Genomic DNA, 12,333 nt, shown 5'->3' with positions numbered 1-12,333 from the left:
ACGGAATGTAAACTTGGCTACACAGGAACTGCATTCCAAAACAGAACAGGGTCTCAAATTTAGAAAACCAACTTATGCTTGCTTAAGGGGAAAGGTGAGTTGGGGTGCTGCATAAAACCAGAGATTGAAATGAGCACAGATAAAGTTCCTTAAGCCAAATATGGAATAGACAAGAGCTACTCCTTGCTCAACGAAATGGACTCAAAACCCCATATTAAACGCCTAAGAATGTACCTGACTAGTAAGTATCTTAAAATCTATGGATTGCTATGTCTCCGAAAGAGAATCAAGCATGTGTACAGGGGCATAAACGCAGCAGTGATAGGATTGGAGAGGTTCGGTGAGCAAATGAAGACCCTTTGAAGTCATATTGCATGGTACCCATTCCACGGGTTTCAACTACCCAGGTTTAAGGTATTCTTCCTTCAGCTAAAACATGCATGTGGAACCTAGAGTATGATCAACCATGTGATCGGGAGACGTGTTCAAATATGTCTCAGTTTTCCTCCCCTGGTACTCAGGTGCAACATTCCAGACGCTTTACTAACACTATCCCCACTTGGAGAGTCAGTCCCTTTAACCTCCTGTTTGGCCCAGTTTGCAATTTCTGCGGAAGATGAACAGGAATAGCGAGAACCAATGAGAGGCTAGCTGGAGGTGTCTGGACGGGCAAATTTAACTCTCATTTCCCACCAGGAAGAGGAATTAACCAAAGGCTCACCATGCCGGGCCGGAACCAGATTAGGGCCTGAAGCCATCCTGCGGTGTTGCGGCCAGGTCACAAGAAAGCGAGTTGAAGAAAGGAGCTCAGGGGCACTGTAACTCACAAACCTGCAGAGTTATAAATGACAGCTATCGTCCAAAAATAGACTGAAGTAAGGCTGCCAAGAGGACTTGAAAGCGGGGCAGAATTGCAGGAAACCGATTTCAGGAGGTAGACTGGAATTGCATTGAAAGCATAGGAAAAGAGGCAGAACGTCCACAATGATGCACTTGGCCAAAAAGGGCGTATGCGTTTTTTCCTGAATATATTCAGGAAAAAACGCATACGCCCTTTTTGGCCAACCAAGCAAGCTTGCAAAGGAAATCTGCACTACAATGAAGTCTCACTTCCCCCCGGTCAAAAGGGCCATCTGAAAAAAGTGTAAAATCCAGAAAGGCAACAGGCCATTGAGAACTGGGAGCCTTGTTATGCTGATGGGCGGGATGTAAATTGCCAACAACCACTCGGGAGAAGTGTATGGTGTTTCCTGAAACATCTAAAAAACAAAGCAACAGAACCTAGGGCACTTCCACTTATGGTCCTATAGCTTAGGGAAATTAAAATCAAAAAGACACAGCCACCCAAAAGTTTGGAACGGCTCTGTTTACACGAACCTCGTTTACAGTACAAGTTCAACATCGCAGAAAGTGAAAAATGGATAAAGAAGTTGTGGTATTCACTTACAAAGCAATATCACTCAGCAATGAAATCTATGTCATCAGGCCCGTTGCAGCACAATGAGTGGATTCAGGTATGATGATTCTAACTGAAGTAAGTCACACAGAAAAAGAAACATCATAAGATATCAGTAATACACGGAATGGAAACTTGGCTACAGAGGAACTGAATTACAGAACAGAACAGGGTCTCAAATTTAGAAAACCAACTTATGCTTGCTTAAGGGTAAAGGTGAGTTGGGGTGCTGCATAAAACCAGAGATTGAAATGAGCACAGATAAAGTTCCTTAAGCCAAATATGGAATAGACAAGAGCTACTCCTTTCTCAACGAAATGGACTCAACACCGCATATTAAACGCCTAAGAATGTACCTGACTAGTAAGTATCTTTAAACCTATGGATTGCTATGTCTCCGAAGGGGAATCAAGCATGTGTACAGGGGCATAAACGCAGCAGTGATAGGATTGCAGAGGTTCGGTGAGCAAATGAAGACCCTTTGAAGTCATATTGCATGGTACCCATTCCACGGGTTTCAACTACCCAGGTTTTAGGTATTCTTCCTTCAGCTAAAACATGCATGTGGAACCCAGAGTATGATCAACCATGTGATCGGGAGACGTGTTCAAATATGTCTCAGTTTTCGTACCCTGGTACTCGGGTGCAAATTTCCAGACGCTTTACTAACACTCTCCCCACTTGGAGAGTCAGCACCTTTAACCTCCTGTTTGGCCCAGTTTGCAATTTCTGCGGAAGATGAACAGGAATAGCGAGAACCAATGAGAGGCTAGCTGGAGGTGTCTGGTCGGGCAAATTTAACTCTCATTTCCCACCAGGAAGAGGAAATAACCAAAGGCTCAGCGTGCCGTGCCGGAACCAGATTAGGGCCTGAAGCCATCCTGCGGTGTTGCGGCCAGCTCACAAGAAAGCGAGTTGAAGAAAGGAGCTCAGGGGCACTGTAATTCACAAACCTGCAGAGTTATAAATGACAGCTATCGTCCAAAAATAGACTGAAGTAAGGCTGCCAAGAGGACTTGAAAGCGGGGCAGAATTGCAGGAAACCGATTTCAGGAGGTAGACTGGAATTGCATTGAAAGCATAGGAAAAGAGGCAGAACGTCCACAATGATGCACTTGGCCAAAAAGGGCGTATGCGTTTTTTCCTGAATATATTCAGGAAAAAACGCATACGCCCTTTTTGGCCAACCAAGCAAGCTTGCAAAGGAAATCTGCACTACAATGAAATCTCACTTCCCCCCGGTCAAAAGGGCCATCTGAAAAAAGTGTAAAATCCAGAAAGGCAGGACAGGCCATGGAGAACTGGGAGCCTTGTTATGCTGATGGGCGGGATGTAAATTGCCAACAACCACTCGGGAGAAGTGTATGGTGTTTCCTGAAACATCTAAAAAACAAAGCAACAGAACCTAGGGCACTTCCACTTATGGTCCTATAGCTTAGGGAAATTAAAATCAAAAAGACACAGCCACCCCAAAGTTTGGAACGGCTCTGTTTACAAGAACCTCGTTTACAGTACAAGTTCAACATCGCAGAAAGTGAAAAATGGATAAAGAAGTTGTGGTATTTACTTACAAAGCAATAACACTCAGCAATGAAATCTGTGTCATCAGGCCCTTAGCAGCACAATGAGTGGATTCAGGTATGATGATTCTAACTGAAGTAAGTCACACAGAAAAAGAAACCTCATAAGATATCAGTAATACACGGAATGTAAACTTGGCTACACAGGAACTGAATTACAGAACAGAACAGGGTCTCAAATTTAGAAAACCAACTTATGCTTGCTTAAGGGTAAGGAGAGTTGGGGTGCTGCATAAAACCAGAGATTGAAATGAGTACAGATAAAGTTCCTTAAGCCAAATATGGAATAGACAAGAGCTACTCCTTGCTCAACGAAATGGACTCAAAACCCCATATTAAACGCCTAAGAATGTACCTGACTAGTAAGTATCTTAAAACCTATGGATTGCTATGTCTCCGAAAGAGAATCAAGCATGTGTACAGGGGCATAAACGCAGCAGTGATAGGATTGGAGAGGTTCGGTGAGCAAATGAAGACCCTTTGAAGTCATATTGCATGGTACCCATTCCACGGGTTTCAACTACCCAGGTTTAAGGTATTCTTCCTTCAGCTAAAACATGCATGTGGAACCTAGAGTATGATCAACCATGTGATCGGGAGACGTGTTCAAATATGTCTCAGTTTTCGTACCCTGGTACTCGGGTGCAACATTCCAGACACTTTACTAACACTCTCCCGACTTGGAGAGTCAGTCCCTTTAACCTCCTGTTTGGCCCAGTTTGCAATTTCTGCGGAAGATGAACAGGAATAGCGAGAACCAATGAGAGACTAGCTGGAGGTGTCTGGACGGGCAAATTTAACTCTCATTTCCCACCAGGAAGAGGAATTAACCAAAGGCTCAGCGTGCCGTGCCGGAACCAGATTAGGGCCTGAAGCCATCCTGCGGTGTTGCGGCCAGCTCACAAGAAAGCGAGTTGAAGAAAGGAGCTCAGGGGCACTGTAATTCACAAACCTGCAGAGTTATAAATGACAGCTATCGTCCAAAAATAGACTGAAGTAAGGCTGCCAAGAGGACTTGAAAGCGGGGCAGCATTGCAGGAAACCGATTTCAGGAGGTAGACTGGAATTGCATTGAAAGCATAGGAAAAGAGGCAGAACGTCCACAATGATGCACTTGGCCAAAAAGGGCGTATGCGTTTTTTCCTGAATATATTCAGGAAAAAACGCATACGCCCTTTTTGGCCAACCCAGCAAGCTTGCAAAGTAAATCTGCACTACAATGAAGTCTCACTTCCCCCCGGTCAAAAGGGCCATCTGAAAAAAGTGTAAAATCCAGAAAGACAGGACAGGCCATGGAGAACTGGGAGCCTTGTTATGCTGATGGGCGGGATGTAAATTGCCAACAACCACTGGGGAGAAGTGTATGGTGTTTCCTGAAACATCTAAAAAACAAAGCAACAGAGCCTAGGGCACTTCCACTTATGGTCCTATAGCTTAGGGAATTTAAAATCAAAAAGACACAGCCACCCCAAAGTTTGGAAAAGCTCTGTTTACAAGAACCTCGTTTACAGTACAAGTTCAACATCGCAGAAAGTGAAAAATGGATAAAGAAGTTGTGGTATTTACTTACAAAGCAATATCACTCAGCAATGAAATCTGTGTCATCAGGCCCTTAGCAGCACAATGAGTGGATTCAGGTATGATGATTCTAACTGAAATAAGTCACACAGAAAAAGAAACATCATAAGATATCAGTAATACACGGAATGTAAACTTGGCTACACAGGAACTGAATTACAGAACAGAACAGGGTCTCAAATTTAGAAAACCAACTTATTCTTGCTTAAGGGTAAAGGAGAGTTGGGGTGCTGCATAAAACCAGAGATTGAAATGAGCACAGATAAAGTTCCTTAAGCCAAATATGGAATAGACAAGAGCTACTCCTTGCTCAACGAAATGGACTCAACACCCCATATTAAACGCCTAAGAATGTACCTGACTAGTAAGTATCTTAAAACCTATGGATTGCTATGTCTCCGAAAGAGAATCAAGCATGTGTACAGGGGCATAAACGCAGCAGTGATAGGATTGGAGAGGTTCGGTGAGCAAATGAAGACCCTTTGAAGTCATATTGCATGGTACCCATTCCACGGGTTTCAACTACCCAGGTTTAAGGTATTCTTCCTTCAGCTAAAACATGCATGTGGAACCTAGAGTATGATCAACCATGTGATCGGGAGACGTGTTCAAATATGTCTCAGTTTTCGTACCCTGGTACTCGGGTGCAACATTCCAGACACTTTACTAACACTCTCCCGACTTGGAGAGTCAGTCCCTTTAACCTCCTGTTTGGCCCAGTTTGCAATTTCTGCGGAAGATGAACAGGAATAGCGAGAACCAATGAGAGGCTAGCTGGAGGTGTCTGAACGGGCAAATTTAACTCTCATTTCCCACCAGGAAGAGGAATTAACCAAAGGCTCAGCGTGCCGTGCCGGAACCAGATTATGGCCTGAAGCCATCCTGCGGTGTTGCGGCCAGGTCACAAGAAAGCGAGTTGAAGAAAGGAGCTCAGGGGCACTGTAATTCACAAACCTGCAGAGTTATAAATGACAGCTATCGTCCAAAAATAGACTGAAGTAAGGCTGCCAAGAGGACTTGAAAGCAGGGCAGAATTGCAGGAAACCGATTTCAGGAGGTAGACTGGAATTGCATTGAAAGCATAGGAAAAGAGGCAGAACGTCCACAATGATGCACTTGGCCAAAAAGGGCGTATGCGTTTTTTCCTGAATATATTCAGGAAAAAACGCATACGCCCTTTTTGGCCAACCAAGCAAGCTTGCAAAGGAAATCTGCACTACAATGAAGTCTCACTTCTCCCCGGTCAAAAGGGCCATCTGAAAAAAGTGTAAAATCCAGAAAGGCAGGACAGGCCATGGAGAACTGGGAGCCTTGTTATGCTGATGGGCGGGATGTAAATTGCCAACAACCACTCGGGAGAAGTGTATGGTGTTTCCTGAAACATCTAAAAAACAAAGCAACAGAACCTAGGGCACTTCCACTTATGGTCCTATAGCTTAGGGAAATTAAAATCAAAAAGACACAGCCACCCCAAAGTTTGGAACGGCTCTGTTTACAAGAACCTCGTTTACAGTACAAGTTCAACATCGCAGAAAGTGAAAAATGGATAAAGAAGTTGTGGTATTTACTTACAAAGCAATATCACTCAGCAATGAAATCTGTGTCATCAGGCCCTTAGCAGCACAATGAGTGGATTCAGGTATGATGATTCTAACTGAAATAAGTCACACAGAAAAAGAAACATCATAAGATATCAGTAATACACGGAATGTAAACTTGGCTACACAGGAACTGAATTACAGAACAGAACAGGGTCTCAAATTTAGAAAACCAACTTATGCTTGCTTAAGGGTAAAGGTGAGTTGGGGTGCTGCATAAAACCAGAGATTGAAATGAGCACAGATAAAGTTCCTTAAGCCAAATATGGAATAGACAAGAGCTACTCCTTGCTCAACGAAATGGACTCACCACCCCATATTAAACGCCTAAGAATGTTCCTGACTATTGAGTATCTTAAAACCTATGGATTGCTATGTCTCCGAAAGAGAATCAAGCATGTGTACAGGGGCATAAACGCAGCAGTGATAGGATTGGAGAGGTTCGTGAGCAAATGAAGACCCTCTGAAGTCATATTGCATGGTACCCATTCCACGGGTTTCAACTACCCAGGTTTAAGGTATTCTTCCTTCAGCTAAAACATGCATGTGGAACCAAGAGTATGATCATCCGTGTGAACGGGAGACGTGTTCAAATATGTCTCAGTTTTCGTACCCTGGTACTCGGGTGCAACATTCCAGACGCTTTACTAACACTCTCCCGACTTGGAGAGTCAGCGCCTTTAACCTCCTGTTTGGCCCAGTTTGCAATTTCTGCGGAAGATGAACAGGAATAACGAGAACCAATGAGAGACTAGCTGGAGGTGTCTGGACGGGCTAATTTAACTCTCATTTCCCACCAGGAAGAGGAAATAACCAAAGGCTCAGCATGCCGTGCCGGAACCAGATAAGGGCCTGAAGCCATCCTGCGGTGTTGCGGCCAGCTCACAAGAAAGCGAGTTGAAGAAAGGAGCTCAGGGGCACTGTAATTCACAAACCTGCAGAGTTAGAAATGACAGCTATCGTCCAAAAATATACTGAAGTAAGGCTGCCAAGAGGACTTGAATGCGGGGCATAATTGCAGGAAACCGATTTCAGGAGGTAGACTGGAATTGCATTGAAAGCATAGGAAAAGAGGCAGAACGTCCACAATGATGCACTTGGCCAAAAAGGGCGTATGCGTTTTTTCCTGAATATATTCAGGAAAAAACGCATACGCCCTTTTTGGCCAACCAAGCAAACATGCAAAGGAAATCTGCACTACAATGAAGTCTCACTTCCCTCTGGTCAAAAGGGCCATCTGAAAAAAGTGTAAAATCCAGAAAGGCAGGACAGACCATGGAGAACTGGGAGCCTTGTTATGCTGATGGGCGGGATGTAAATTGCCAACAGACACTCGGGAGAAGTGTATGGTGTTTCCTGAAACATCTAAAAAACAAAGCAACAGAGCCTAGGGCACTTCCACTTATGGTCCTATAGCTTAGGGAAATTATAATCAAAAAGACACAGCCACCCCAAAGTTTGGGATGCCTCCGTTTACAAGAACCTCGTTAACCGTACAAGTTCAATATCACAGAAAGTGAAAAATGGATAAAGAACTTGTGGTACTTACGTACAATGCAGTATCACTCAGCAATGAAATCTATGTCATCAGGCCTGTAGCAGCATAATGAGTGGATTCAGGTACGATGATTCTAACTGAAATAAGTCACACAGAAAAAGAAACATCATAAAATATCACTAATACACGAAATGTAAACTTGGCTACACAGGAACTGCATTCCAAAACAGAACAGGGTCTCAAATTTAGAAAACCAACTTATGCTTGCTTAAGGGGAAAGGTGAGTTGGGGTGCTGCATAAAACCAGAGATTGAAATGAGCACAGATAAAGTTCCTTAAGCCAAATATGGAATAGACAAGAGCTACTCCTTGCTCAACGAAATGGACTCAACACCGCATATTAAACGCCTAAGAATGTACCTGACTAGTAAGTATCTTAAAACCTATGGATTGCTATGTCTCCGAAAGAGAATCAAGCATGTGTACAGGGGCATAAACGCAGCAGTGATAGGATTGGAGAGGTTCGGTGAGCAAATGAAGACCCTTTGAAGTCATATTGCATGGTACCCATTCCACGGGTTTCAACTACCCAGGTTTTAGGTATTCTTCCTTCAGCTAAAACATGCATGGGGAACCCAAGTATGATCAACCATGTGAAAAGGAGACGTGTTCAAATATGTCTCAGTTTTCGTACCCTGGTACTCGGGTGCAAATTTCCAGACGCTTTACTAACACTCTCCCCACTTGGAGAGTCAGCACCTTTAACCTCCTGTTTGGCCCAGTTTGCAATTTCTGCGGAAGATGAACAGGAATAGCGAGAACCAATGAGAGACTAGCTGGAGGTGTCTGGACGGGCAAATTTAACTCTCATTTCCCACCAGGAAGAGGAATTAACCAAAGGCTCAGCGTGCCGTGCCGGAACCAGATTAGGGCCTGAAGCCATCCTGCGGTGTTGCGGCCAGGTCACAAGAAAGCGAGTTGAAGAAAGGAGCTCAGGGGCACTGTAATTCACAAACCTGCAGAGTTATAAATGACAGCTATCGTCCAAAAATAGACTGAAGTAAGGCTGCCAAGAGGACTTGAAAGCGGGGCAGAATTGCAGGAAACCGATTTCAGGAGGTAGACTGGAATTGCATTGAAAGCATAGGAAAAGAGGCAGAACGTCCACAATGATGCACTTGGCCAAAAAGGGCGTTTGCGTTTTATCCTGAATATATTCAGGAGAAAACGCATACGCCCTTTTTGGCCAACCAAGCAAGCTTGCAAAGGAAATCTGCACTACAATGAAGTCTCACTTCTCCCCGGTCAAAAGGGCCATCTGAAAAAAGTGTAAAATCCAGAAAGGCAGGACAGGCCATGGAGAACTGGGAGCCTTGTTATGCTGATGGGCGGGATGTAAATTGCCAACAGACACTCGGGAGAAGTGTATGGTGTTTCCTGAAACATCTAAAAAACAAAGCAACAGAGCCTAGGGCACTTCCACTTATGGTCCTATAGCTTAGGGAAATTAAAATCAAAAAGACACAGCCACCCCAAAGTTTGGGACTCCTCCGTTTACAAGAACCTCGTTTACCGTACAAGTTCAATATCACAGAAAGTGAAAAATGGATAAAGAACTTGTGGTACTTACGTACAATGCAGTATCACTCAGCAATGAAATCTATGTCATCAGGCCCGTAGCAGCATAATGAGTGGATTCAGGTACGATGATTCTAACTGAAATAAGTCACACAGAAAAAGAAACATCATAAGATATCACTAATACACGGAATGTAAACTTGGCTACACAGGAACTGCATTCCAAAACAGAACAGGGTCTCAAATTTAGAAAACCAACTTATGCTTGCTTAAGGGGAAAGGTGAGTTGGGGTGCTGCATAAAACCAGAGATTGAAATGAGCACAGATAAAGTTCCTTAAGCCAAATATGGAATAGACAAGAGCTACTCCTTGCTCAACGAAATGGACTCAACACCGCATATTAAACGCCTAAGAATGTACCTGACTAGTAAGTATCTTAAAACCTATGGATTGCTATGTCTCCGAAGGGGAATCAAGCATGTGTACAGGGGCATAAACGCAGCAGTGATAGGATTGGAGAGGTTCGGTGAGCAAATGAAGACCCTTTGAAGTCATATTGCATGGTACCCATTCCACGGGTTTCAACTACCCAGGTTTTAGGTATTCTTCCTTCAGCTAAAACATGCATGTGGAACCGAGTATGATCAACCATGTGATCGGGAGACGTGTTCAAATATGTCTCAGTTTTCGTACCCTGGTACTCGGGTGCAACATTCCAGACGCTTTACTAACACTCTCCCCACTTGGAGAGTAAGCACCTTTAACCTCCTGTTTGGCCCAGTTTGCAATTTCTGCGGAAGATGAACAGGAATAGCGAGAACCAATGAGAGACTAGCTGGAGGTGTCTGGACGGGCAAATTTAACTCTCATTTCCCACCAGGAAGAGGAATTAACCAAAGGCTCAGCATGCCGGGCCGGAACCAGATTAGGGCCTGAAGCCATCCTGCGGTGTTGCGGCCAGCTCACAAGAAAGCGAGTTGAAGAAAGGAGCTCAGGGGCACTGTAATTCACAAACCTGCAGAGTTATAAATGACAGCTATCGTCCAAAAATAGACTGAAGTAAGGCTGCCAAGAGGACTTGAAAGCGGGGCAGAATTGCAGGAAACCGATTTCAGGAGGTAGACTGGAATTGCATTGAAAGCATAGGAAAAGAGGCAGAACGTCCACAATGATGCACTTGGCCAAAAAGGGCGTATGCGTTTTTTCCTGAATATATTCAGGAAAAAACGCATACGCCCTTTTTGGCCAACCAAGCAAGCTTGCAAAGGAAATCTGCACTACAATGAAGTCTCACTTCCCCCCGGTCAAAAGGGCCATCTGAAAAAAGTGTAAAATCCAGAAAGGCAGGACAGGCCATGGAGAACTGGGAGCCTTGTTATGCTGATGGGCGGGATGTAAATTGCCAACAGACACTCGGGAGAAGTGTATGGTGTTTCCTGAAACATCTAAAAAACAAAGCAACAGAGCCTAGGGCACTTCCACTTATGGTCCTATAGCTTAGGGAAATTAAAATCAAAAAGACACAGCCACCCCAAAGTTTGGGATGCCTCCGTTTACAAGAACCCCGTTTACCGTACAAGTTCAATATCACAGAAAGTCAAAAATGGATAAAGAACTTGTGGTACTTACGTACAATGCAGTATCACTCAGCAATGAAATCTATGTCATCAGGCCCGTAGCAGCATAATGAGTGGATTCAGGTACGATGATTCTAACTGAAATAAGTCACACAGAAAAAGAAACATCATAAGATATCACTAATACACGGAATGTAAACTTGGCTACACAGGAACTGCATTCCAAAACAGAACAGGGTCTCAAATTTAGAAAACCAACTTATGCTTGCTTAAGGGGAAAGGTGAGTTGGGGTGCTGCATAAAACCAGAGATTGAAATGAGCACAGATAAAGTTCCTTAAGCCAAATATGGAATAGACAAGAGCTACTCCTTGCTCAACGAAATGGACTCAAAACCCCATATTAAACGCCTAAGAATGTACCTGACTAGTAAGTATCTTAAAACCTATGGATTGCTATGTCTCCAAAAGAGAATCAAGCGTGTGTACAGGGGCATAAACGCAGCAGTGATAGGATTGGAGAGGTTCGGTGAGCAAATGAAGACCCTTTGAAGTAATATTGCATGGTACCCATTACACGGGTCTCAACTCTCCAGGTTTAAGGTATTCTTCCTTCAGCTAAAACATGCATGTGGAACCTAGAGTATGATCAACCATGTGAACGGGAGACGTGTTCAAATATGTCTCAGTTTTCCTCCCCTGGTACTCGGGTGCAACATTCCAGACACTTTACTAACACTCTCCCGACTTGGAGAGTCAGTCCCTTTAACCTCTTGTTTGGCCCAGTTTGCAATTTCTGTGGAAGATGAACAGGAATAGCGAGAACCAATGAGAGGCTAGCTGGAGGTGTCTGGACGGGCAAATTTAACTCTCATTTCCCACCAGGAAGAGGAATTAACCAACAGCTCATCATGCCGGGCCGGAACAAGATTAGGGCCTGAAGCCATCCTGCGGTGTTGCGGCCAGGTCACAAGAAAGCGAGTTGAAGAAAGGAGCTCAGGGGCACTGTAATTCACAAACCTGCAGAGTTATAAATGACAGCTATCGTCCAAAAATAGACTGAAGTAAGGCTGCCAAGAGGACTTGAAAGCGGGGCAGAATTGCAGGAAACCGATTTCAGGAGGTAGACTGGAATTGCATTGAAAGCATAGGAAAAGAGGCAGAACGTCCACAATGATGCACTTGGCCAAAAAGGGCGTATGCGTTTTTTCCTGAATATATTCAGGAAAAAACGCATACGCCCTTTTTGGCCAACCAAGCAAGCTTGCAAAGGAAATCTGCACTACAATGAAGTCTCACTTCCCCCCGGTCAAAAGGGCCATCTGAAAAAAGTGTAAAATCCAGAAAGGCAGGACAGGCCATGGAGAACTGGGAGCCTTGTTATGCTGATGGGCGGGATGTAAATTGCCAACAACCACTCGGGAGAAGTGTATGGTGTTTCCTGAAACATCTAAAAAACAAAGCAACAG

General features: G+C 44.1%; 1 long non-coding RNA gene across 3 annotated transcripts in view; it reads right to left on the bottom strand.

Moving 5' to 3' along the window:
- Positions 1–12,333, bottom strand: part of LOC307181178 — a 523,312-nt gene that overhangs the window by 427,871 nt on the left and 83,108 nt on the right. Inside the window, exon 1 of one of the 3 annotated variants that reach the window (XR_013826076.1) lies at positions 7,762–7,813. The exons of the other annotated variants lie outside the window; for them this stretch is intronic. This is a non-coding gene — a long non-coding RNA (uncharacterized lncRNA). Of the gene's footprint in view, positions 1–7,761; positions 7,814–12,333 lie in introns of those variants that run through there. 3 annotated transcript variants of the gene reach the window in all.

Source organism: Stenella coeruleoalba (assembly GCF_951394435.1).
Source record: "Stenella coeruleoalba genome assembly, contig: scaffold_184, whole genome shotgun sequence".
In the NCBI taxonomy this organism is placed as follows: domain Eukaryota; kingdom Metazoa; phylum Chordata; class Mammalia; order Artiodactyla; family Delphinidae; genus Stenella; species Stenella coeruleoalba.
This window is presented reverse-complemented; position numbering and strand designations above follow the sequence as displayed.